Source organism: Anabrus simplex, chromosome 5, assembly GCF_040414725.1.
Source record: "Anabrus simplex isolate iqAnaSimp1 chromosome 5, ASM4041472v1, whole genome shotgun sequence".
NCBI classification, from domain to species: Eukaryota; Metazoa; Arthropoda; class Insecta; order Orthoptera; family Tettigoniidae; genus Anabrus; species Anabrus simplex.
In genome coordinates, this window is record NC_090269.1 from 332005410 (window position 1) to 332032788 (window position 27379).

The following is a 27379-nucleotide window of genomic DNA, read 5'->3' on the forward strand; positions in this document are numbered from 1 at the left end:
CGCGATTCTAATATTGATGTAGGGAGATGGAGGCCCCGAGTTTGATTGCCGGCTTGTCCAAGAATTTTAATTCCGTAGTAAGGGCAGGGTAGCCGCCTCTGTGGTGTAGTGGTTAGCGTGATTAGCTGCCACCCCCGGAGGTCCGGGTTCGATTCCCGGCTCTGCCACGAAATTTGAAAAGTGGTACGAGGGCTGGAACGGGGTCCACTCAGCCTCGGGAGGTCAACTGAGTAGAGGTAGGTTCGATTCCCACCTCATCCATCCTCGAAGTGGTTTTCCGTGATTTCCCACTTCACCTCCAGGCGAATGCCGGGATGGTACCTAACTTAAGGCCACGGCCGCTTCCTTCCTTCATCCTTGCCTATCCCTTCCAATCTTCCCATCCCCCTACAAGGCCCCTGTTCAGCATAGCAGGTGAGGCCGCCTGGGCGAGGTACTGGTCATACTCCCCAGTTGTATCCCCCGACCAAGAGTCTGAAGCTCCAGGACACTGCTCTTGTGGCGGTAGAGGTGGGATCCCTCGCTGAGTCCGAGGGAAAAACCGAACCTGGAGGGTAAACAGATGATGATGATCATGATGAGTAAGGGCAGGAGAGAAATTGGAACCATCAACGTGCACGGTGCAGATCTACCACGAGTAGCGAAATATTTCTTGACTCCACAATCTTTGATTACAGCCGACTTACCAACGAGGTTAACATAAGGATGCACGCAGCCTAGTGGGAGTGGCGGAAGAGAATAGGCGTTACCTGCGCCGTCGGATGAAGGGCCACCTGAAATCTAAGATCTACCGGACTGTGATCCGCCCTGTCGCTCTCTACAGCGCCGACTGTTGGCCAGCTACAAAGAAGGTAGAATGCCCACTAAGCGTCATGGAGACGAAGATACTTAGGTGGACAACTGGTATCGCTAGACTGGATCATGTTTTAAACGATATTATGAGGAAATTTTGGCGTTTCACCGATCCAGAAGAAAATGGGGGAAAGCGTCTACGCTGGTTTGGACATGTGTTGCATGCAGAGGACGATATATTGGCAAAGTCAGCCTACACATTGGAAATTGCTGGAAGGAGGCGTAGGGGACGACCAAGACTGCGATTGGCTGATAGGCTATAGTGCACAAGGAGCTGAAGGCAGTAAATATTCATGCAGACATCGCCCGAGACTGAACTAAATGGAGACAACGAACCCACACAGCGGATCCTGCCATCAGGCTGAACAAACGCTAAATAATAATAATAATAATAATAATAATAATAATAATAATAATAATAATAATAAGGCTAAGTGCAGGAACGGGGTAGAGAAGATCTCTGATATGAGAGGTATCAGACCTGATCAAGAAAGCCAAGCAATGCAGCTGGGAATGACGCCGCTTCTCCACGTGGCATTGTAAGATACTGTTACTGATTTTAGTTTCCGGAGATGCGGAGGTGCGGAATTTTACCTCACAGGAGTTCTTTCCTTTAGATGCTAGTATATCTACCGACAGGTGGCTGGCGCATTAAAGTACCTTAACATATCACCAGACTGACCAGGGATCGAACCCGATAACTTGAGCGTTGAATGCAAGTGTTCTTCCGTCTGAACCATTCAGCTCGGGGTCACTAAAGGATGTACAAGTCATTTAGCTGGGCAGCAGTCCTCTTGGTAGGCCAAGGCCATGAACAGGCTGTATGGAGGCTACCACGGGTTTGTTAGTTTTACTACATTTCATTGGATCTATACCATACTAAGAGCCCACCATGGCAGACTAACATGTAATAGCAACTTATGGCTCAGTGAGGAAGGCAACGGGAAACTACCTCAGTCCTCATTTCCCTAGTACATCTCTTCAATGATGCCTAGGCCATTTATGGCACTCTTCGGGCTGAGGAATTAACATCGTTAGCTATAGGCCTGCTACTTGCTGACTAAGCTGTGAAAATTGCGGAGGAAATTGTGACCTGAATGGCATTTGAGAGGAGAAGAATTCCGACACATATAAAACTTTCCGTAATTAAGCAAAGTTCTCTTCATTTTTGCTGTTCTTTCGCAATTGTAACAGAGCACATTCAGAGAAGTTTTATGCTCATTAATGTTTATGCCTCTTAATTTTTACCACTCTTGATTGTTAAAGGGTCTCTAAATGTCATGAGATGAGGGTTACCTGGCAGGTGGACTACCCCCTTGTTTACGTCATATTATTTTCTTGTCGCCCTGGCCGGATGAGCGTGTTAAAGCTTTGGAGAGCCGTGTGCATAGAACCTAATTATCACCTCCTTCTCAACGAGATATATCCTCGCTCTGAGATCGTTAGGACGAGGCCAGGAAGTGCTCGGAGCAACAATTAGCTGGAGTTTATAACACCCTGGCCGACCGTCTCAGTCCTTAACGGTTACTTAGTAGAACAGCGGGGGTTCTTTGTACGAGTCAGAAACAGAGGGTAACGACCCCATAGGGCTACGATACATACCACTGGAATGCCATAGAACCAAATAGTGCGTTTCAGGCCACGGTGATTAGCTTAAATTTAATAAACTTCAAATTTTTACAGTTCCGCAACTACATATTGTACGCAAACACAATTTCGCATGATTAACATAAAAACAAAAGAGTAGTGTTATGAAAATATTGCAAACTTTAGGCTGGGAAGACTTGGAACTAAGGAGACGGGCTGCTCGACTAAGCGGAATGTTTCGAGCTGTCAGTGGAGAGATGGTGTGAATGACATTAATGGACGAATAAGCTTGAGAAGTTTTTTAATAAAAACCATCATAAAACGAAGATAATGTTGGAATTCAAATAACGGCCGAGAGAATTCGTCGTGCTGACCAGACGACACCTCACAATCTGCAGGTCTTCGGGCTGAGCAGCGGTCGCTTGGTAGGCCATGGCCCTTCAGGGCTGTTGTGTCATGGGGGGAAATGTTGGAATTCAAAATTATAGTGCGGGGAAAATATTCGTTTGTAGGAAAAGGAATTAGCCTACGGATTGGTATAATTTATCAAGGAACATGTTTGGTACATTTCTCACATCTTTGAAATCATTTAAGAACAGCCCATGTAAAGAACTGTTAGAGAATCTACCACCTGAGCGACAGTCCTAGGTATATGTAGATAAATATAGATCAATGGTGATTGGTGAAAACATTACTACATTAAAATAATACTCAAATTTCCAAAACGCTTAGTATTAATTTGTACATTTTAAAAATCGAATTTGCATATTACATATTTATGTATTTACTAGCTGGATATACCCATCATTGACAGGCTCAAGAGGATCATGGTACAGCTGCTTAACGTTGTACTACTGGATAACGCACTCAAACATGGCTTACTCATATGACCCCAACAGTTACTGGTAGATAACGTCTTCTGTGGTACCCTACGGTACAAATCTACTGCTGACCCGCGGGCAGGCGACAGAGAGCTCTTCATGGGAAAAGCAATTCGAGCGTTGAGATCTGTTGATAATCGCGAAGCAGATGCTTACTGGAAGCCACAGGTGTTTAAACTGTAAAGTGTAGATAAATGCAGCTGTGCTCATCAGTGGCGGTCGGTCGTATCTCTTCGGCTACCTTCGAAAGAGAGAATGAAATTCGAGCTCTTGCAACACATGTGGATTTAAGTCCGCGATCGCTCGCAATGTTAGAACAATCTAACAATGGTATATTTCTAGTAGTAACTGACGTATTTATACGAACACCCCTTGATGCATTAGATGTGCTTTCTTCCACCTCTTTGTCAGCGCATGTTACCGGTTCAAGACGCAGCAGGAAGTCAATAGGCTATCAACAGTCATATTTCCTTAATACTCGCACGGCTTGATAGATAAAATCCATCGCGGGAGTGATGGCGTCAGGTTCAGTGTTGCCAACTTATATTTTCAAAATCCGCTAAATACTACTATAAATCCGCTAAAATTCCGCTAAGAAATCAGATCTCAAATAATAATAATAATAATAATAATAATAATAATAATAATAATAATAATAATAATAATAATAATAATAATAATAATAATAATAATAATAATAATAATAATAATAATAATAATAATAATAATAATAAAACTAAACGTCTGCACTCACCTGATCTGTGAGTTTCACTGTGATTAACCCCTGCATGCGAGCCGGCGAGCTAGAACTTGTAGGCGTTTTACTGCCGGGTGCAAACTAGGTGAATCCCCTACCTCAAGGGCCACATACAGAACAGGTCAGTTCATTAAACGGTCTTCCTTCATAACATTAATATAAATGCTACTCTCATACAGTTTCATTATCTGTCGTCATTCGTCAACGAAGAGATGCAGTAAGTAACCTTTCCTCACGCATTACAAATTTATGATACCATGATCTCATAACATCAAATCCAAATAACATGTTTTCCTCATGTGACTGCTACCTCCTGACAAGAAATAAGGAATACTCGGAGACATTCTGGAGTACAAGTTAAAAAAAACGTAAAATGGATAAAAATTCCGCTATAATAAGTCTAGAATTCCGCCAAAATATCCGCTGTCCGCTAAATGATATATTTCTCCGCCGACAGTCTTCTAATTCCGCCAAATTTAGCGGAAAATCCGCTAAGTTGGCAACACTGATGACGCGCTCCCACTACTAATGATTGCAACAATCACAGTCTGGCATCAGTTAAAGTTAGCCTGTGCTGTGGTATGCTGCGTACGATCAACTTCTAGTTAGGTTTCTTAATGAGTGTGATATCAAGTGTATATTATTATTGTTGTGTTGTGTTGGCTGTAGCTTCCGATCCATGTTGTGTGTGATAGTAAGTCCTTAGCCCTAATGAGGAGGACAGAAAAGAATACAGGCGATTAAAGAATGAAGTAGGAAGAAAGTGCAGAACAGCTATGGAAGAATGGTTGAAAGAGAAGTGCATGAATATTGTAGGTTATATGGTTGTAGGAAGAGTAGATACTGCATATAGGAAAATCAAGGAAACCTTTGGAAGAACGGGAACTTGGTGTATTATTATTAAGAGATCAGATGGAAGACCAAAGGCAGAATATGGCAGGGACATATTCAACAATTGTATCAAGGGAAAGAGGTAAATCATAAAGTTCAGCGAAAACAAGAGGCTGATGGTACTGATGAAACTGGAGACCCAATTTTGCGGTTAGAGTTCGACAAAACTTCGAGAGACCTAAATAGGAAAAAAGCACCTGGAATTGATGACATACCCTAAGAAATACTTACAGCCTTCCCGTCTTTCCGAGGTATGTATCGTAGCCCTATGGGGGTTATTACCCTCTGTTCTTGACTCGTACAAAGAACCCCCGCTATTTTCACTAATTAACCGTTAAGGACTGAGAACGGTCGGCCAGGGTGTTATAAACTCCAGCTAATCACCTATAATCCAGGAAGAACACTACAAAAATTCACTATATACCACCATCGCAGACAACCAAATACATTATTATTTTACTTCGCGCTTAACTCTGTGTTCATATTGGGCAACCTAAATATTTTTCTGTGGCTATCAGAAAACATATTCTACACGTGCCATCGATGAATTGCTCGAAAAAAAAAAACTTTATACATTCCGAAATCCAAAAATAAAAGACATTCTTCTGTATTACAATTGATTTCATAAACTGACTTTTTTAAATTAACAAGACGATGTGCAAGTGGCTATACTATTAACATGTTGACATTTTTCTTGTAGCCTCTAGCGTGTGGCGCTGAACACTTCAAATGTCAAGTATTAAAACTAACATGTCTTACACCGGGCGAGCTGGCCGTGCGGTCAAGAGCGCGCAGCCGTGAGCTCTCATCCGGGAGATAGTGGGTTCGAACCCCACTGTCGGCAGCCCTTAAGATGGTTTTCTGTGGTTTCCGATTTTCACACCAGGCAAATGCTGGGGATGTACCTTAATTAAGGCCACGGCTGATTCCTTTCCATTCCTAGGCCTTTCCTCTCCCATCGTCGCCATAAGACTTATCTGTGTCGGTGCGACGTAAAACAAATAGCAAAAAACAAACATGTCTTACGTAAGCCTTTTTTTGATGTCCCAGACCAGCTAGCTGACCTGTCGCCGGTAATTGTTGTCCGGGTGGGCCCACAGCCCCTCCCCGCTCTCAGGATAAGGAAGCTTCAAGTGCATGAGTCATCCAAGCGACTTAAATTTCGCTGTGATAGTTCTCTTTCGCGCCGGCAAGGAAACGCAGCTCGCTGGAGAAGTGTGAGCGGATTGTCGGGAAAGCTGCACTTGGCTTGGCTTAGATGTTCGCAGTTCTTTAAACATTATTAAAGGCATTCTAAGGAATAATAAGAAATGTTAATACAAAGTTATTTGTCGATGGGGTTCAGTGCACGCCACAGACCCTAGTGCCAAATAAAGGCTGGAAGCAGGGTGGAATTGAAATATGGAACCACCTGGGCAGTAATCACGCATTTTATTTTATTAAAACCAAGATTATCACTTTATCTAAGTTCAGAAAGTATATGCATTAAATTTTGAAACCATAATAGTATAGACTTTCAGACAGATACCGCTCTCTTGTTTGTAGGCTACAAGAGAAGACTCCCTTTAAGAGGCAAGGAAGAAACTCGCTTCAAGCAACTCATCTCGCGTGGTGAATAATAGACTCTCTCTCTTTGGTTTTCTTTATCTGGAATGTTTTGCTCCTTCCTTTCTCCTCTTCTTTGGAGTGAGGATTTTATTCATTCATATGCAGCCAGCTCTTGGAAATACTTCCCTTATTAGATGCGGAAATGCTTATTATCTGGAATTCTATTAACTTATGCGCTCCCAACATTATATTTTCTCTTATTTAGAGACTCGCTTGGTCTCCAGGCGAGAAATACTCTCACCTCATTTACATAAGTTATCGAGGACAAATCTATCTGGCCAAAGGAATTAACAGACATAGGAAGCCTACTGGTACTTTCTCACAGTCAGAACTAGCCAACCAAACTAAGAAACAAACATATATTTTAAAATTAAAAATAAGGAAGTATTAAATTATTTAAATCTGAATGCTTGTATTTCGTTCATGTAAAAATAATCGACTGATCGAGCTCATATTTGGAAAGATTATAGATTTTTATTGCTATTTGTTTTTCGTCGCACCGACACACACAGGTCTTATGGCGACGATGGGACAGGAAGGAGCTAGGAGTGGGAAGGAAGCGGCCGTGGCCTTAATTAGGTACAGCCCCCAGCATTTGCCTGGTGTGAAAATGGGAAACCACGAAAAACCATCTTCAGGGCTGCCGACAGTGGGGATCGAACCCACTATCTCCATAATACTGGATACTGGCCACAATTGAGCGACTGCAGCTATCGAGCTCGGTAAGATTATAGCTGGTATCCTCGGATACTTACTATCGCGCTGTGTCTTACGGGGCCATGCAGCGAAAGAAAATATGAATTTCGAGGAAAAGTGAATACGCTGCTTAAGCTTATTTTTCTACAGTTCTATACCCGTAGGGTCGCGGGTGTGAACTGCATCGTACATGTTGATTTGGCCCTGTTTTACAGCCGGATGCCCTTCTTTATGCCAACCCTATGTGGAGAGATGTCATCACTATTGCGTATTTCTGCACTGGTTGGTAGTGTGAATATGAATTAAGCGATCGAGACAACCACAATCACAAAGTCCCTGAGCCAGAATAATTAAACAGACACCATTCAAATCCTGACCCGGCTGGGAATCGAACCCGGTACCCCCTGAATCGAAGGACTCAACCCTGACTATTTTGCCAAGGATTCGGAAGAATACCCCGCCTAAGAGGTTAGTCTTATTGAAACATGGAGCCTATCAAGTGTTCATGGAATTCAATTTCCTAGAAAAATGCGTATATTCATTTTTTTCTTAATTGTGGCGATTTTCGGGATAAAATGGTTTTATGATTTGAATTATGCCTTATCCTATTAAAACTAAAATAACAGGTGAGAGATTTGTCTTAAAAGTGAAAGGAGCATACGTAGAGGATTTAGAATGAAATCTATACAAATTCTCATTTGACTTTCCTTCGTAACACGAACGATTTGCAGAAAATTGAGCTATTTTACGTTTTAAAATATTTTGAGATGGGATATGGAGAGCTGAAGAACTGCCGTTGTCTTGCGGACAAGAAGGCACGACCAATAACAATTGATTGAAATTCATACCAAAATGGAAATAATTCTACGTGTGTGAGCTGTCTCTATGGTGTAATGGTCAGTGTGATTGGCTGCCACACCCCGAGTGCTGGGCTCGATTTCAGGCTTTGCCACGAAATTTGAAAAGTGGTACGAGGGCTGGAACGGGATCCACTCACCCGGTAGGTCATATGAGTAGAGGGGGGTCGATTCCCTCCTCAGCTCTCCTCGAAGTGGCTTTCCGTGGTTTGCCATTTCTCTTCCAGGCAAGTGCCAGGATGGTGCCTGGCTTCATTCTCTATCCCTTCCAATCTTCCCATCCTCCCACAAGGCCTCTTTTCAGCATAGCAGGTGAGGCCACCTGGACGAAATACTGGTCTTCCACCCCAGTTGTATCCCCGACCCTAAGTCTCACGCTCAACGGCACTGCCCTTGAGACGGTAGAGGTGGGATCCCTCGCTGAGTCCGAGGGAAAAAACCAACCCTGGAAGGTAAACAGATTAAGAAAGAAAGAAGTGTGAAGCCGTGGCTAAATAAATAAATACATAATGAAAATAAGCAAACAATTAAACATTCAAAGTATCAAAAAGTACATGGAATAACTATATCAGTGCATAAGTGGACGAGTTAATATTTCATTCTTAATCCGTTTACCCTTCAGGGTTGGTTTTTCCCTCGGACTCAGCGAGGGAGCCCACATCTACACCTTCAAGGGCACTGTCCTGGAGCGTGGGACATTTGGTCGGGGATACAACTGGGAAGGAGGACCAGTATCTCGCCCAAGCTGGCTCACCTGCTACGCTGATTAGGGGCCTTGTAGGGGATGGGAAGATTGGAAGGAATAGACAAGGAAGAGGGATGGAAGTGGCCGTGGCCTTCACTTAGGTCCCAAACCCGACATTTGTCTGGAGGAGAAGTGGGAAACTACGGAAAACCGCTTCGAGGATGGCTGAAGTGGGAATCGAACCACCCTCTACTCAGTTGATCTCCCGAGGTTGAGTGGACTCCATTCCAGCCCTTTTACTACTTTTCAAATTTTGTGGCAGTGCCGGGAATCGAACCCGGGCTTCTGGGAGTGGCAGGTAATAGTAAATACTCTAATAACTAAATTACTTAATCAAATCATCTTCTTCGTCTGTCGCATTTTCCCCACCCTAGTGGCATCCTGGGTCTCCAATGCTTTCCGGCCGGTTCCCTTCCTGATTGCAAACCTATGAGGAAGGGCGTATTCACTATGGTGTGTTTCTATGGTGGATGGTGGTGTACTGTCTTGTATAGATACGAAGAGATGTGTATTGAGACGTACAAAATCACCCAGAAGAATTAACTAGGTGAGGTTAAGATCCTTGACCTGGCTGGGAATCGAATCTGGGACCCGTTGAACCGAAGGCCACGCCGCTGACCATTCATCCAAGAAGCGGGATGAATAACTTTAATAAATACATAACATTAATAACTGGACAATAACGAAATAATAGTCTAAAAATAAATAAAATAACACATTGATAATCTTTCGTGTGGATACATTCAACCCATTACATTTTGTTTGTCATCAAGTGGTATGTAATATAATGAGAGAGGAGAGCTCTAATGGTTATAAGCGGCAAAATTTAGTGGTGCAAAGACAGCGCGTATTTATCGATTTAATGGACGCACCCCAGTTCCTCCAGAAGGACCGAAATTCCCTGTTTATAGGAAGCATTTTATTTTCAACAAACATTAATATTTTCTTACAATTGGATGTATTCCAGTGTGCAATAAAACTAGTAAAGGGAGATCAGCCTCTGCGGTGTAGTGGTTAGTGTGATTAGCTACCACCACCGGAGGCCGGGATTCGATTCCCGGCTCTGCCACGAAATTTGAAAAGTGGTGCGAGGGCTGGAACAGGGTCCACTCGGCCTCGGGAGGTCAACTGAGTAGAGGTGGGTTCGATTCCCACCTCAGTCATCCTGGAAGTGGTTTTCCGTGGTTTCCTACTTCTCCAGGAAAATGCCGGGATGGTACCTAACTAAAGGCCACGGCCGCTTCCTTCCCTCTTCCTTGTCTATCCCTTCCAATCTTCCCATCCCCCACTAAGGCCCCTGTTCAGCATAGCAGGTGAGGCAGCCTGGTTGAGGTACTGGTCATCCTCCTCAGTTTCATCCCCCGACCCAATGTCCCATGCTCCAGGACACTGCCCTTGAGGCGGTAGAGGTCGGATCCCTCGCTGAGTCCGAGGGAAAAGCCAACCTTGGAGGGTAAACAGATTAAGAAGTAGAAGAAAGAGTGATCAACAATATTTGTACTGTAAACTCAGGTGTGCTGAGAACACACAATGCACTTTCTACTACTACTACTACTACTACTACTACTACTACTACTACTACTACTACTACTACCAGGTACTGAAACGTTTTCAAACCGTAACGCCGTCTCCCAGGCCACGGAGAAGGTGAGGGGTTTGCCGGCCGTGGCCTGTACTGGGAATTGTACCGGCATTCGCCTCAGTGCACGAGATTGGAAAACCACGGACAACCATTCTCAGGACAGCCGAAGGTAGGGACCAGCCCCTTTCCGTCTGCCGAATGCAGAGGCTTAGAGCCACGGCCACCCCTCCTCTGCTCGGTTATCGGTCGGAGTGCAGAGTCGAACCACGGACCAGCCGTGGCCACCTGTAGGCCGAAAGGAATTCTGCAACCGTCGACCTGCACTTTCTATCTATCTAAATGTTTTCATCCCCCTACCTGAAGGGGAGGGGCGGGTCACCTCTCTCTGGCTAGGATGCACTTTCGATGGGGATGGCGGTTATACATTGCAGGGGATGCTAGTGTGCGGTAGTTTTAGAGTGTGCGCAGTATTTTTCGGCGATGATGAGATGCAGAGAGTGGAGTAGTGTAGTCCAAATTCAACTTTTTAAACAATGCGTGAAAATTGTTAATGTGAATGGTCCTTTCTTACGTGCACAAAATACACTTAATGACTAATAACCCAGTATTGTTAGAACGCCTGCAGTAGTCGGTTATGTTCATGAAGAGTGTTTTTTGCAATGGGTAGAAATAGGTCGATCTATTAAAGGTACACGGTGAGTTTTAAGTTAAAACTTACCAAACACCTATTGTACAACTGCTTACAGAAAGTTCGTTCCCCTTCAGTCATTCTATAAATAACGTCGGACTTTGTGTTCACACTATATCTAGCCACTAAAAAAAATATATTAAAAAGTGTAGACCGACCAAAACATGTGGCGGCTCCGTCCTTCACGAAAGCTGTCTGGCAGATGTTCAACACAATTACCTTGCATTCTGGTCCCATTCATATTAAGTGTATGTATATATAAGCACATGATAGACATTTCTACAGGCTTTCAGAGTGCTCCCTAATATAGCAATACTCATCATCAATAATAATAATTTACACTAATAATTTAAACGGAGAACATTTGAGGAATGTATATTCAAAAGACACTATTTCCATCGTAAGAAAGTTGCGTGAAAAATGCATAAAACGTAATCTCTAATAAAAGACACACGGAACATACCATGATCGGGTATGGTACAAGTGTTAAGGAATTACATTTTTTTTCGTCTGGATTGCTCGACATTCGATAGTTATCAACGACTGTAATGGATGTGGAAGAAATACTTTTTTCCTTCTTTTCTTTCTTAATCCGTTTGCACTCCATGGTTGTTTTTTCATTCGGGCTCGGCGAGGGATCGCACCTCTGCCGCCTCAAGGGCAGTGTCCTGGAGCGTGAAACTTTGGGTCGGGGGAATACAACTGGGGTGGAGGACCAGTACCTCGTCCAGGCGGGCCTCACCTGCCGTGATGAACAGTGGCCTTGTGGGGCGGGGGGGGGATCGGAAGCGATAGACAAGTAAGGGGGCAGGAAGCTTCCGTGGCCTTAAGTTAGGTACCATCCCGCCATTTGCATAAAGGTGAAGTTGGAAATCACGCAAAACCACTTCGAGGATGATTGACGGGGATGGGGGGGGATCAAAACCCCCTGTACTCAGTTGACCTCCCGAGGCTGAGTGTACCCCGTTCCAGCCCTTGTAGGTGCCTACGCCTTTTCAAATTTCTTGGCAGAGCTGGTAATCGAATCTAGTATTGTTAGAACTTTGCATTGCCTCCAGGGGTGTTAGACCACAACACCACAGAGGTGGACATGGAAGACATAATAATTTTTATTTTGAAGTGGAAATAGCACCTCTTGCACAGACACTCCTCCTTTGTGAGTTTGGTTGTGTATAGAGGGGTAATCTGGTGAACCAAACAAGTAATTTGAGCAATTATTTCCCAACAGATTCTTTTTTCCATGTTATCATAGAATATATATATCTGCGCTAGTTTATTTGGGATGTAAGCAATTTAAATAAAAATGGCTAAAGTCGACAACATTTCTTATCTCGAACACGCTCCTCATAGATATATCCAGATTATATGGGCAACATTTGTAGCTCTTCATGAAATTTACAAAAAAGATGCCCGTGATGGCAGGCTACACATAAACCTCTCTAAAACGCAAGCAATCATTGTCGTATATTGGAAGCTTCTACGCGTGGTCAACAGTTAGGCTACACTTCCACATCTGCTAATAAGCGATCACATCATTCCTTGGAGTACCTATGCATGAGTATGACTGAAACTCTAAACTGGACTGAACATTCCAAAAAATGTACTGTCCATCAGAGGTTTTGCTTCGCTTAGACCATTGAAAAGAAACAAAGACATCTTACCACCGGATATGCGACAAAGACCAGTCCTGATATTTAATCCTTCCTACTCTCGACTAGTGTGACGCAATTCTTGTTGACACAGCTAAGGAACAAACTATAAACAACTGCAGAGAGCTTTGAACTGTTGCCTCAGATTCATTTTTAATTTGAGGTATCAAGAATTTCACTACCAAAACCTGATAAGAGACGTATAGTAAAATTATCACGTAGTCCGACTCGTTTGCTGAATGGTCAGCGTAATGGCCTTTGGTTCAGAGTGTCCCGGGTTCGATTCCCGGTCGGTTCGGGAATTTTAATCGCTCCTGATTAATTCTTCTGGCTCGGGGACTGGGTGTGTGTGTCCGTTCCGACACTCTCCTCTTCATATTCACACAACACACTACCAACAACACTCAGTAGTGATTACATCCCTCCATATAGGGTTGGCGTCAGGAAGGGCACCCGTTCGTAAAACAGGGCCAAATCCACATGTGCGCTACAGTTCGTATCCGCGACCACACAGGTCTGGGAAAAGCGGTAGGAAAAGTAGAAGAAGATGTAAAATTATCACATACTTCTATTAAACACAAACTCCTGTATGGAAAGTCGCCTCAGCATATTTCCTCTACATTTCACTTCCTGTCCCCTTTTCATACTTCCGTAACTGTAACACTGTCGCTTGGTATTCCTCTTCACCATTCATGTCAAGGTCACGAGCTGACTGACAGTTCTGAACGCATGAAAAACAGCTGTTACGAACGCCAGCCCAGGACGCTGTCAGGTAGTGCAAACCTGCAGGGTGTACATTATACGTTCGTAACTACGATACTCCGTACAATACATGTACTGTATACTGCGTATTCTTTCATATAAGGGCATACATAATTAACACGAGGTTTGCATCAAGTGCGCGAAACAACATGCTTTGCAATCGCCGTGTACCAGGAAAATAAATAATTAATTTAAAATTGCCATGTGCAATGATGTGAAAAAAAAAAGGCATTTATTGTTTTAGAAACTTAACATCTACAACTCTCCTATGAACAGTTATGAAGCAGAATAATGCCATCACTACAGTACATTGCTTTTGAAGCAAAATATCATGTTTTTATAAACTTAAACAAAAAGAAAATAAGCTACGATAAAAGTAACATAAAAGTAACAAGCAAACTTTAGGAAGTACACACTCACTAAAAAATTACTGTTTTAGTCCTTATGCCAAAGCCTATGTAGCTGTATGTTTCAACTATCAGCTGAAGACCAAAATATTGTGTGTAACTGGAGTGTCTCGTTGGTAGGCATGTACAGCGTTGAGTCAGGAACGTGGGGAAGTTCAAGCCCACTGAGGTGGAAGAGACTCACGCCCGCATGCACAGGTATTTCTAGCACGGACACTCCATTTACGGCGAGCAAGGTGTGACGGCTATGTATAACAATTCTTTTACTGTGACCGCTTCCGGACTTTGGAATTCCTTACCAGTCACTGTCAGAGACAGTGATTCAGTAACTAGATTCTAAAGGTCTCGCCGAGATTACCTTTCAAAGCTACCGGCTGACGTGTGCATGAATGACGAAGGATTGTTAGTGTTCTTTTATTCATGTGGCAGTGTGAGTATTAGTATAACAGTTGTAGAACGTGGTTAAGAGAAAACGAGAGTCAGGCACCCAATATGTGCAGTGTTACATACGTATTACACTAGTATTTCTTTTACACTGACTGACAGAGCAAATGCAACACCAAGAAGGAGTGGTTCGAAAGGGATGAAAGTTGGGGAAAAAACAGAGACGGCACGGACGAATAATTGATGTTTATTTCAAACCGATATGCAGGTTACACAATGCGCACGGCATCGACTCAGTAGGATGTAGGACCACCGCGAGCGGCGATGCACGCAGAAACACGTCGAGGTACAGAGTGCGGATGGTGTCCTGAGGGATGGTTCTCCATTCTCTGTCAACCATTTGCCACAGTTGGTCGTCCGTACGAGGCTGGGGCAGAGTTTGCAAACGGCGTCCAATGAGATCCCACACGTGTTCGATTGGTGAGAGATCCGGAGAGTACGCAGGCCACGGAAGCATCTGTACACCTCGTAGAGCCTGTTGGGAGATGCGAGCAGTGTGTGGGCGGGCATTATTCTGCTGAAACAGAGCATTGGGCAGCCCCTGAAGGTACGGGAGTGCCACCCGCCGCAGCACATGCTGCACGTAGCGGTGGGCATTTAACGTGCCTTGAATACGCACTAGAGGTGACGTGGAATCATACGCAATAGCGCCCCAAACCATGATGCCGCGTTGTCTAGCGGTAGGGCGCTCCACAGTTACTGCCGGATTTGACCTTTCTCCACGCCGACGCCACACTCGTCTGCGGTGACTATCACTGACAGAACAGAAGCGTGACTCATCGGAGAACACGACGTTCCGCCATTCCCTCATCCAAGTCGCTCTAGCCCGGCACCATGCCAGGCGTGCACGTCTATGCTGTGGAGTCAATGGTAGTCTTCTGAGCGGACGCCGGGAGTGCAGGCCTCCTTCAACCAATCGACGGGAAATTGTTCTGGTCGATATTGGAACAGCCAGGGTGTCTTGCACATGCTGGAGAATGGCGGTTGACGTGGCGTGCGGGGCTGCCACCGCTTGGCGGCGGATGCGCCGATCCTCGCGTGCTGACGTCACTCGGGCTGCGCCTGGACCCCTCGCACGTGCCACATGTCCCTGCGCCAACCATCTTCGCCACAGGCGCTGCACCGTGGACACATCCCTATGGGTATCGGCTGCGATTTGACGAAGCGACCAACCTGTCCTTCTCAGCCCGATCACCATACCCCTCGTAAAGTCGTCTGTCTGCTGGAAATGCCTCCGTTGACGGCGGCCTGGCATTCTTAGCTATACACGTGTCCTGTGGCACACGACAACACGTTCTACAATGACTGTCGGCTGAGAAATCACGGTACGAAGTGGGCCATTCGCCAACGCCGTGTCCCATTTATCGTTCGCTACGTGCGCAGCACAGCGGCGCATTTCACATCATGAGCATACCTCAGTGACTTCAGTCTACCCTGCAATTGGCATAAAGTTCTGACCACTCCTTCTTGGTGTTGCATTTGCTCTGTCAGTCAGTGTATATATAATTTTATATTGTATATAATTCAATTGGAGAAAAGATTCAATGGCGTAATTAGATTATATTAATTATTATTTAAACATTGTTAAGCTATAATTTAGTTATTGGGACATACTTGTGTAATCGAGGTCATTTTATATTCAAACTTTAAACTAGGAAGTGCTTGAGGAAATCAAATCCAATATTCCTGCACACATTTGACGTTTTGAGAGGAGAATCGTAATTGCACGTTTTAAATATCGGCAGTTCAAATATTTTAGGTTGGGATTGGTACTTACAGGGGTTAGACATGGCTGAATTTCACCTTTGCTGTTCGTAGAGTACATGGTTCATCTGCTGAAAGGTATAAAGTGGCAGGGAGGGATTCAGTTAGGTGGAAATGTTGTAAGCAGTCTGGCCTATGTTGACGACTTGGTCTTAATGACAGATTGTGCCGAAAGCCTGCAGTCTAATATCTTGGAACTTGAAAACAGGTGCAATGAGTATGGTATGAAAATTAGCCTTTCGAAGACTAAATTAATATCAGTAGGTAAGAAATTCAACAGAATTGAATGTCAGTTTGGTGATACAAAGCTAGAGCAGGTCGATAATTTCAAGTATTTAGGTTATGTGTTCTCCCAGGATGGTAATATAGTAAGTGAGATTGAATCAAGGTGTAGTAAAGCTAATACAGTGAGCTCGCAGCTGCGATCAGCAGTATTCTGTAAGAAGGAAGTCAGCTCCCAGACGAAACTATCTTTACATCGGTCTGTTTTCAGACCAACTTTGCTTTACGGGAGCGAAAGCTGGGTGGACTAAGGATATCTGATTCATAAGTTAGAAGTAACAGACATGAAAGTAGCGAGAATGATTGCTAGTACAAACAGGTGGGAACAATGGCAGGAGGGTACTCGGAATGAGGTGATAAAGGGTAATTTAGGAATGAACTCGATGGATGAAGCTCTATGCATAAACCGGCTTCGGTGGTGGGGTCATGTGAGGCGAATGGAGAAGGATAGGTTACCTAGGAGAATAATGGACTCTGTTATGGAGGGTAAGAGAAGTAGAGGGAGACCAAGACGACGATGTTTAGACTCGGTTTCTAACGATTTAAAGATAAGAGGTATAGAACTAAATGAGGCCACAACACTAGTTGCAAACAGAGGATTGTGGCGACATTTAGTAAATTCACAGAGGCTTGCAGACTGAAAGGCATAACAGTCTTTAATGATAACGTATGTATGTATGCTACTGACGGGTACTACAGGAAGTCGTCACGTACCAGAAAGTAGTTTCAATTACATCAGCGCCGTACTTTTTACTTATAAATGTTCCGCATGCACTAGTGATGAAAAGGATATCTAAAAACTTATTTTCATAGGGGCATTACCGCTCGTTGCATGTTCCTGAGCGCTACCCGTCAAATGCGCTCTTTCGCCTTAGTAAGCCTCGTTTACGAACAGTCTGTAGTTGGCAGGTATTTGGAATAGTTGCACCGGGGTAGCAGCTAATCCACACTAATCACTACACCACAGAGGCTGGACATGGAAGAAATACTAGGTTTTATTTTCAAGTGAAAATAGCACCATTTGAATGACACACTTCATTTGTTAGCGTGTTCAACAGCGTCGAATACACAGGCATCATTTTAATCTATGAGGATGGTCAGAATACAGCAAAAGCTCGTTGACGGTATGCACAAGAGTTTCCAAATAACCGCCTGCCTTTTGAAGCATATATTTCGCCGAACAGAGTTGCAATTAAGATCTTATGGACCGTTTAAGGCACATACCACATACAAGCAACTGTTTGGTAGAGTGGAATGTCTGTACGTGTATACATCAATGTGTTATTAAACTGTACTTTCTGCATATTTTTGCCCTGTTTTAGAACGTGTACCGTAAAATGACTGCTACTTTTTTCGCATCCGAAATAAAGCACGTTGTCGCGCTCCTTTGTAAACAAGTGATTAGGCATCCCATTCGTCACCAGTGCATGCGGTACACTCAGGAGTTCAAAGTACGGGGCTTGAAGGCCACTTGGTATATGGACATATGTACAGGAAGTGACAGCTGTTCTGTTTCGGGTTCTGTAGCTGTTCTGGTCGTAGTGCCAGCTCCTCTGGTTTGTCGGTGATCGTAAGGACTATAGTTCCGACAACGTCTTATTTTGAGAGCTATTAGGTTCTGTCAACAGTAGTGTGTGTCAATTATTTCACCATAAGTTCATTTTGTTCTGATATTAATCAGAAGTGTGGCTCATTTAGTGTCATGAATTCTGTCGCAGCTCTCAATATACTATGTTAATTAGTATGTGTTAATAGAGCACTGATTTTAATATCGTCCGAGGTCCCACTGTCTATTTCAAATAACTGTTTGAAATTCTTCATCGGTTTAGCTATGAGTCAGATATATGTCTGGACTCTTCTACAGTACTAGGTCAAGACCAAACGGATATCGTCTCTAAAGTGTGAACGTGTTATCGCTGTAAGGAAGTGGAATATCCAAGCCGATATGTGAACGAGGAAATAAGATTGGAGTTGTGAATGGAGACTGCATCTCGGAAGAATTGAAACAAGGACTCCAGGAGGAAATCAACAAGGATCAATAAAGAATGATGTTGGGAATTGTAAAAAGAAAGGAACCTGTATAAAAGGTAATTGTATTAATATCATGTTTGTTTGCTGAAAAGTATCTTGATTGATTTTATTTTTTATATAAATTATATTAATGAACCTAAGAAGTGAATTGTTTCATAGCAGTGTGAATGCAGGAGCCTACCAAATTATAAACGTTTTCAGGCACTTGTAAGTAAGTCTCATTTAACATTAGGCTATACCAGATTTGTAGCATTTGTCCGTGACATGGATAGAGTAAAGTCATGTTTCTACTGTTTTTCTTATTATTTATTAAATATTTAATTTTTGAGGGATTCTTTGGTGATCTCTGGTGGCCATTTACGAACATTTTTGGTTATATTTATTATTATTCTTATAATAATAATAATAATAATTATTATTATTATTGTACCGGGAGGCACACCTCAACTCCGCACGTTCAAAAGAAGCACCATAATGAACTCTTTATCTATCCAACAAACGTGAAACTGCTATTGCATGAAGTTGGGACATTAAGGGGGGAGACCTAGCTTAACACGGGGAAAATAGGCCAATATTCATTCGATTCTTATATATGCTCAAAACGTTGTTGAAAAATGCTGCACATATCCCAGTATTGGCATGCGTCCTGGCAACCAGAAGCAACTTCAATAATGTCAGAATTTTAATAATTTTAATATTTTAAAATAAAATGTTCAAAATTTCCCGCCTTTTTTAACAATATATCACGGTTTCCTTCATAACTCTCTTACTGATTCACGGATAATTATGATTTTTTCAGAGTTTCCTCCCATAGTATTGTACTACAATATGTACCTCATTCAGATCAATAGGATTTAAATTAGATTTTATATAACATTTTTATTTAAAAACTATTAATATTGTCTGGTGCTCGGAATAAAAACGCGACAAAAAATCCAAATCACAGTCTATGTTAATGATTGAGGTTCATTTTTTAGCTGGAGGTTTGATACACACTTTAAAAAAGTAAAAGTACGAAAATTCTTATAAACTTGGAATTGATATATTGTTAAAAAGGCGGGAAATTTTGAACATTTTATTTCAAAATATTAAAATTATTAAAATTCTGACATTATTGAAGTTGCTTCTGGTTGCCAGGAAGCATGCCAATACTGGGATTTGTGCAGCAATTGTCAACAACAATTGTAGCATATTTAACAATCGAATGAATATTAACATTTTTTTCCTTTGTTAAGCTGGGTCTCCCCCTTAATCTGAAGATGTCACTACTGAATAATTGAGAAGTTTGTCATTTCTAAGTTTCCTAAACTGATTGGATTTATTTTGTTTTGTTTTGGTGTACTTCAAGAAGTTTAAACATTCCTCCGGAGATGTCATTACAAAAAACTCTGGTCATGCACTCTGGTGCAAGGTGGAAGAACTTGTAATTTAAAGAAGTTTTGTGTTTCTAGGTTTTCATAACTATATCAATGTTCATTTATTTGTGGGTTAGCACCACTTCTTTCTTATTCCGCCAGTTTTAAATCTGGCCAATAGGAATTTTCTGTAGATATTTTTCAGCCTATCAGAGGCTTCTTGTCGCTTTTTGAATGGTCCAATAAAAATTGAGAGGGTGTGTCCGGATTAGTCCAGAATCCTCTCGAACCTTCCCTTCGGGTATATAAGCCGCGGCTTTTCTGGCTACCTTGTCATTTGATCGCCGAATTTCTAAGTGTGTGTTAAGACAGGAGGTGGGGCACCTCATTCTTCGCCAGGCAGTTCATTCAGTCCAGGTAATGGCCATTAATTTTATCTCTCTGTAACTATCTCCGACGACTTACACGAGGGGAAGGTCCAGATTTCTAACTATGTAACCACCTTTTACTAACATGTAAATTTTCTTTCGGCTAATGTAATATTTCATAATGTCTTAAAACTGTAAATTGGGGATAGAGAGTGCGTTACCCTCTCGAGTTCCTCTTCAATTTCATTTGAGGTGACTATGAGTTTGTAACTTTTTCTCTCAAGTGTTAAAATTAACTTTCACTCTAGTCACCTCCGTAATTAAGGTTTTATATTAAAGTTTCTGGGAGCGCAAGGGTACGCCTCCATTCTATTTGTGTTTCGGGCCATTAATTTAAACTGTTCTTTTCCCACAAATGCCCAGGAGGTTGGGTACTAGATACCCCTGTGTACTAAATTTTGTTAAATGGAAATTGTGCCTAGAGAGACCAGAGATTGTAAGATTTTGACGTAATGTTGCCTTGAGTAGGCTGTAAGAAATTTATTAAATTTGGAGAGCATGTAGCTCTTTTTTGTGTTTTCTGAATTCTACTACAATATTGAGGTGCGCCTCTGGAAGGATGTACAGTTGTTGGACAATGTGCTCTTAAATTTGAATATTCCGGTTCTTGTCTTTTGCAAAGTTTTGTAAACTGGATCCGGTATCTCAGAATTTGTAAACTAAGGGCTTGAAGCCCCAAATCTGTAAAATTCCCCAATCTTGGGTTTTTCTATATTTTTTTTCAAGATTGCTATTTGTACCTCTTACTTGATTTTTTCACCAAGTGAAAAATTTGTTAAGTTTGTGATTTAAAAAGAATATAACCTATGTTAAAATTTTAAGTTAATTTTTGATATCGTAGTTAGACCCATTCCACCCAGCAACTTCTTTCACCTCTTTCTGTTCCACGGATATCTCCGTAACAATTATTATTATGATTATTATCGCTATTATGAAAGGTAAGTATTTAAATTATTAAAATTATCGCTCAAACGTGCAATGAATTTAATATTAATATGTTCGAAAAATCACAAAAAAGCCGTAATAAATAAATATGTCCATCTTAAATAGACAATATTCACAATAATGTAAGTACTATCATGGTTGTTGTTTTTCCGGCTCATCGAACAACGAAGTGAATGAACCAATGTCTCCAAGACATTAAAATGAGTCATGCATTAAGAGAAAGAACTGAATAAAGATCTGTAATATAGGTTGCAATAATAGAGAAGAAAATATAATTTTCGATACGTTTCATGCGGTTTTACCATTCGGAGAACAGCAATGGGGATACTCTGTTTATTACATTCCCCACAAACTTCCAAATCATCTCATTAAATATTAATTCTGTATGAACAGTATGAATAGCAAAATTATTTAAATAGCGATTTACGCAACAGCTACGGAAAAAGATCTCTTTTACGTTTCGAGTTACATTTTTAGACTGTTTAGGTGTCAGTTTCGATGTTCCTTTTTATTCAACCACGAGACTGTGTAGCTCAGGCGGTAGAGCGCTGGCCTTCGGAGGTTAATTAGGCAAGATTGATCCTGGCTCAGTCCGGTGGTATTTCGAAGGTGCTCAAATACGTCAGCCTCATGTCGGTAGATTTACTGGCACGTAAAGAACTTCTGCAGGAGAAATTTAAGGCACCTCGGCGTTTCCGAAAACCCTAAAAATGTAGTTAGTGGGGCGTAAATTCAATAACATAATAATAAATTATAATAAATTAATGTTATTACGATATCCATTCGTCGACTTTTGTTCTCCTGTGACCCTAAGGGCCTGGGGGAGTCTCTATTTTGCATTTGTTGCGACTATTCCCAGCATTTACATGATATCCTCGTCTTTCAACCTGTCGGGAATCTTTAGTCAAATTATTATTATTATTATTATTATTATTATTATTATTATTATTATTATTATTATTATTATTATTATTATTATTATTATTATTATTTTCTACCATATAAGAGAGAAACCAGAACTCTATTGGGAAACCAATTTCTTATTTTAAGTTAATTTTGTTCGGTACAAAATATGTTTCTCCAACAAGTTTTCAGTACTTCAGAAATTCGACTGCCACCGTCGTGTTTGAACTCGGGGTACGAAGATCACCGTTCTACCACTGATCCACAGGGGAAAGGCCAATGCTGATTAATGTTTAATGGGGGTAAAGTAATGAAATTGTCTACACCTCTTTACATTAATCGGGGAAAAGAGAACAGGATCTATCTCTCGAAGAGTGACAATATTGGATGAAAACTGGGAAAGGTCATTAAAGAAGAGAAAATTAGACTTCCTGAGCTCTTAAAACCTAATATGTCTGGATTTGAAGAAAATTACTGACCAAAACAGGTCGGATTCGATAAACGAAAGAGAAAATTCTGACTCCATTCAGTTTTAACATGGGCACACTCGTTGATGTCGCTCCGGCTGATACATCTTGGGGATCAACTACATCTGGCATTGATCCCCGCTTATTTGTATCCCTGCCCGACATCCATTGGTATTTTGTTCTCCTGTGTCCCTAAGGGCCTGGCGAGTCTGTCACTTACCCATTTGTTATGACCATTTCCATAATTTACCTGTTATCCTCATCTTTCAATCAATCGGAAATCTTTAGTTAATGTTCGAAGGATTAATAATCCTGTTGATTTCTTCTTCAAGCCACCACCACCACCACCACCACCACCACCACCACCACCACCACCACCACCACCACCACCACCACCACCACTATGTTGGTGACTTACCTAACCTTAATTTCGTTGTGTAATAATAATAGATTTAGTAAACTCACAGAGGCTTGCAGACTGAACGCTGAAAGGCATAACAGTCTATAATGAAGATGTATATATGTATGTATGTGTCATAATAATAATAATAGTAATAAGAATAATAATAACCTGTTAAGCGTTGTATTTACCTTCTGTTATGATTTCCTGTGCGCTCTTCAGTTAATAATCTGTAGTTACTGACAGATTAAATCCTATTTCGAAATATTACTTTCTTAATATCACCTTGTGCGGTACACTGTCATTATTTACCGTAGGAACAACTACTTATGTTGGCCTATCATATTAACTTGTTTTGACAACCTTTCAAATGTCACTGCGCAGTACACACGGTTCACTTCACTTCACCACGAAACTAGTCGCAACAAAACTATTAAAATCACTGGAAAGAAATCGCAACGTAATGCTATACACGAGTTCAAGAAAACACGGAATGGCGCACGATATGGTCCCGCGACTGGCCACGAAGGAACTACACGCTTTTGAATGGTGAATAAGGAGCTGGAGCTGTAGCCAAAAAGAAATATGAAGGGTGTTACGTCACGGCAGACTCATTCCACTAACAGCTCAGAGCATTGATTCTTGCCAAGACAACTATGACACAAATAATGAAGAGCACCTTGTCTTTCAGTACAAATTCTCTGATTCTAGAATAAAGTAGAACGATGACAGGAAACCTTTCGCTATTAAGAAAGAGTATTTTGTACGGATTTAGTGCGCTCTCCCTCCTGCCAAATGTTTAGAATCTCACGTTCGCTGGAGCACGTGCCTAATGGCATGGCGAGCTCACTTGATCTCTCACATCTATGTCCATCATGAGGAAAGATCGTAATTTATCGTGCCCCATGGATAATTTTATCTTAAGAAAAAACTATTCTCTTATATTTATTTCATTGCCTTTCATTTCTGTATACTTAGTTTCTTTGGGTATGAGTTGCAGATAGCAGCCTCCACTTGAAGGAAACAGAATTTAGAAATATATTCTTCATTATTAAGAAGAGTTTTGTACAGGTGGGATGAGAGCATTCCATTCATTCAAACATTCAATCATTCGTTCATTAACGAATGCTCTCTCTCCCCAGTTGGTGGCTATCCGTGACTGGATGAGAGGAGTGTTCATCCACTCACGAAATCCAATTCAATCAGGCAATTCATTCATTCATTCAGACAATCACACATTTATTCAATCGTTATATCATTCATTCATGCAGTCATTCAGTTAATTCACAATAAGCTAAGGATGTTCGGCTCCATAGCTGAATGGTTAGCGTGCTGGTCTTAGTCCAGACGGTCTCTGGTTCGATTTCCGGACTGGTCGGGGATTTTAACCTTCATTGGTTAATTACAGTCGTTCGGGGGCTGGGTGTTTGTGCTGTCCGCAACATCCCTGCAATCACGCACCACACATAACACTGTCCTCCTCCACAATAACACGCAGTTACCTACACATGGCAGATGCCGCCCACCATCATCGGAGGGTCTTCCTTACAAGGGCTGCACCCGGATAGAAACACCCACACGAAATTATTATTATTATTATTATTATTATTATTATTATTATTATTATTATTATAGCTAAGGATAATACTGTTCAGACTCGTGGCACAGATTAATACTTGCACTAACGCGAATTAATAGAGGAAAGATACATGTTATTGTAGAGTATACAGTATGCATCCGTGATGATGTTAGAAACTTTCAGGGATGATGGAGGTCGGCAAATGGATCAGTTTCAGATAAGGAACCATGGTCCGGAAACGTTCGAATCAAAAGCTATTAATAATACTAGATGTTTAATGCAGTAGACCCGTTTACTTCTTCCTACCCGCCTAAATGCAGCAGTGTACTCAATGTTGCTCAAAGATGTACTACCCGCGTTCTTGACACACATCTCACTTGCCCTTCGTCAACGGATGTGGTTCCAACATGATGGAGCCTCACCTCACTTTGGACTGAGGGTTCGTGAACCCCTGTATCGGACATTCCCTCCAAAACGGATAGGAAGAGGAGGTCCTGTTTCGTGGCCTGCTCGTTCACCTGATCTTACCCCACTTGATTTCTACTTGTGGGAAAAGCCTTGTGTATGAGACACCTGTCGATACTGAAGAGGATCTCTTGGCAAGAATTCTCGCTACCTGCGACACTGTTCAAATGACACCGGGGATGTTCGAACGGGCATGACAGAACTTTGTGGGACGATGCCGTGCCTGCAATGATGCAGGAGGACGCCATTTCGAACATTTGTTGTAAATGGAGCAGCTTCTGAAACTTGTGCAGGTAAACGGACTTAAATGTACAGAATTTTGCTTAACTTTTGACCCGATCGTTTTCGGAATATGGTTCCTTATCTCAACTTGATCCATTTGCCGTCCTACATCATTCCTGAAAATTTGTAACATAATCATGGGTACACCCTGAATAAAAATGTTAACGTCTAGGACAAAAATAAAAATTAAATATCTTGGAAAATACAACTTAGAGATCGGGTGTAAATAGCGAGTAGGCGTAATTGTAATATTCAAGGTAGTAATAGATACATTAATTGTAAGAAAATCGTCCATGTATCAAATAATTTGGATTGCAATAAGTGATTACTCTCTCCCCAGATCCTGGGGATCCGGAACTAGGGGATGTGAATGTTCTATTTTATTCCATTATATTATGAAGAAAATTCTAGTTTTGCATGCAAACTTCAAATTTAGAAATATATTCTTCATTTTTAACAAATGTAACTTTGAGTCCAGCCGGCCCCGTGGTGTAGGGGTATCGTGCCAGCCTCTTACGCGGAGGCTCCGGGTTCGATTCCCGGCCAGGTCAGGGATTTTTACCTGAATTTCAGTGGCGGTTCGAGGTCCGCTCAGCCTACGTGATTACAATTGAGGAGCTATCTGACGGTGAGATAGCGGCCCCGGTCTAGAAAGTCAAGAATAGCTGGCGAGAGGATTCGTCGTGCTGACCACATGACACCTCGTATTCTGCAGACTTTCGGGCTGTGCAGCTGTCGCTTGGTAGGCCTGTCCGACTCGCTGGCTGAACGGTCAGCGTATTGGCCTTCTGTTCAGAGGGTCCCGGGTTCGATTCCCGACCGGGTCGGGGATTTTAACCTTAATTGGTTAATTCCTATGGCACGGGGGCTGGGTGTATGTGTTGTCTTCATCATCATTTCATCCTCATCACGACGCGCAGGTCGCCTACTGGCGTCAAATAGAAAGACCTGCAACTGGCGAGCCGAACCCGTCCTGGGATATCCCGGCACGAAAAGCCATACGACATTTCATTTTGGTAGGCCTAGGCCCTTCAGGGCTGTAGTGCTATGGGGCTAGTTAATTTTGAGTAGCATTGCTTCCAATTAACCATTAGTGAAGATTTTCAAAATTCGTGATCTAATTACATGATTACCGGGCGAGTTGGCCGTGCGCGTAGAGGCGCACGGCTGTGAGCTTGCATCCGGGAGATAGTAGGTTTGAATCCCACTATCGGCACCCATGAAGATGGTTTTCTGTGGTTTCCCATTTTCACATCAGGCAAATGCTGGGGTTGTACCTTAATTAAGGCCACGGCCGCTTCCTTCCAACTCCTAGGCCTTTCCTATCCCATCGTCGCCATAAGATCTATCTGTGTCGCAGCGACGTAAAGCCCCTAAGCAAAAAAAAAATACATGATTCATGTGCGATATGTTGGTGATATCCTGAGAAAGAGCAGGTATCAAGCAGTGCGCTCGATTATAGCTGAAGCTCTTAGGGAAAATCGATATCAGGTTCACGAGGTGGTATACATTGTTTCTGATAATGGATCGTACAAAAGAATACATTACAATCTGGTTCATCGTCTGCAACCCTTACAGATGCAACTATCAAACCGGAAAATAGTGAGGAACAGGCGATAGAGGTTCACACCGAAAAGCGCAACATTCACGATTTTTTTAATAAGCTGCTTTACGTCGCATCAACACAGATAGGTCTTATGGCGACGATAGTGTAAGAAAGGGCTAGGAGTGGGAAGGACGCGTCCGTGGCCTTAATTAAGGTACAGCCACAGCATTTGTCTGGTCTGAAAATGGGAAACCACGGAAAACCATCTTCGGAGCTGCCGACAGTGGGGTTCGAACCCACTATCTCCCGAATACTGGATACTGGCCGCACTTAAGCGACTGCAGCTATCGAGCTCGGTCATTTACGAACTGACTGCTTTCTGTTACCGATAGAAGTATCATCTATCAAACTTCAAGATAATTGGATTTGTGATCGGAGCCTGAGGAACAATTGCCAGTTTGCTTTTTATAAATTTGCAGGGAGTACTAACTAGACAATTCGTTCATCATTCGAGTGGTCCTGTGAA

General features: G+C 42.2%; 1 protein-coding gene across 4 annotated transcripts in view; it reads right to left on the minus strand.

Moving 5' to 3' along the window:
* The window catches only part of LOC136874071 (UPAR/Ly6 domain-containing protein qvr), a 695631-nt gene that overhangs the window by 269043 nt on the left and 399209 nt on the right, over positions 1 to 27379 (minus strand). For 2 of the 4 annotated variants that reach the window (XM_067147598.2, XM_067147596.2), the window contains exon 1: positions 23173 to 23493. The exons of the other annotated variants lie outside the window; for them this stretch is intronic. The gene's annotated coding sequence lies outside the window, so the exon portion shown is untranslated. Of the gene's footprint in view, positions 1 to 23172; positions 23494 to 27379 lie in introns of those variants that run through there. 4 annotated transcript variants of the gene reach the window in all.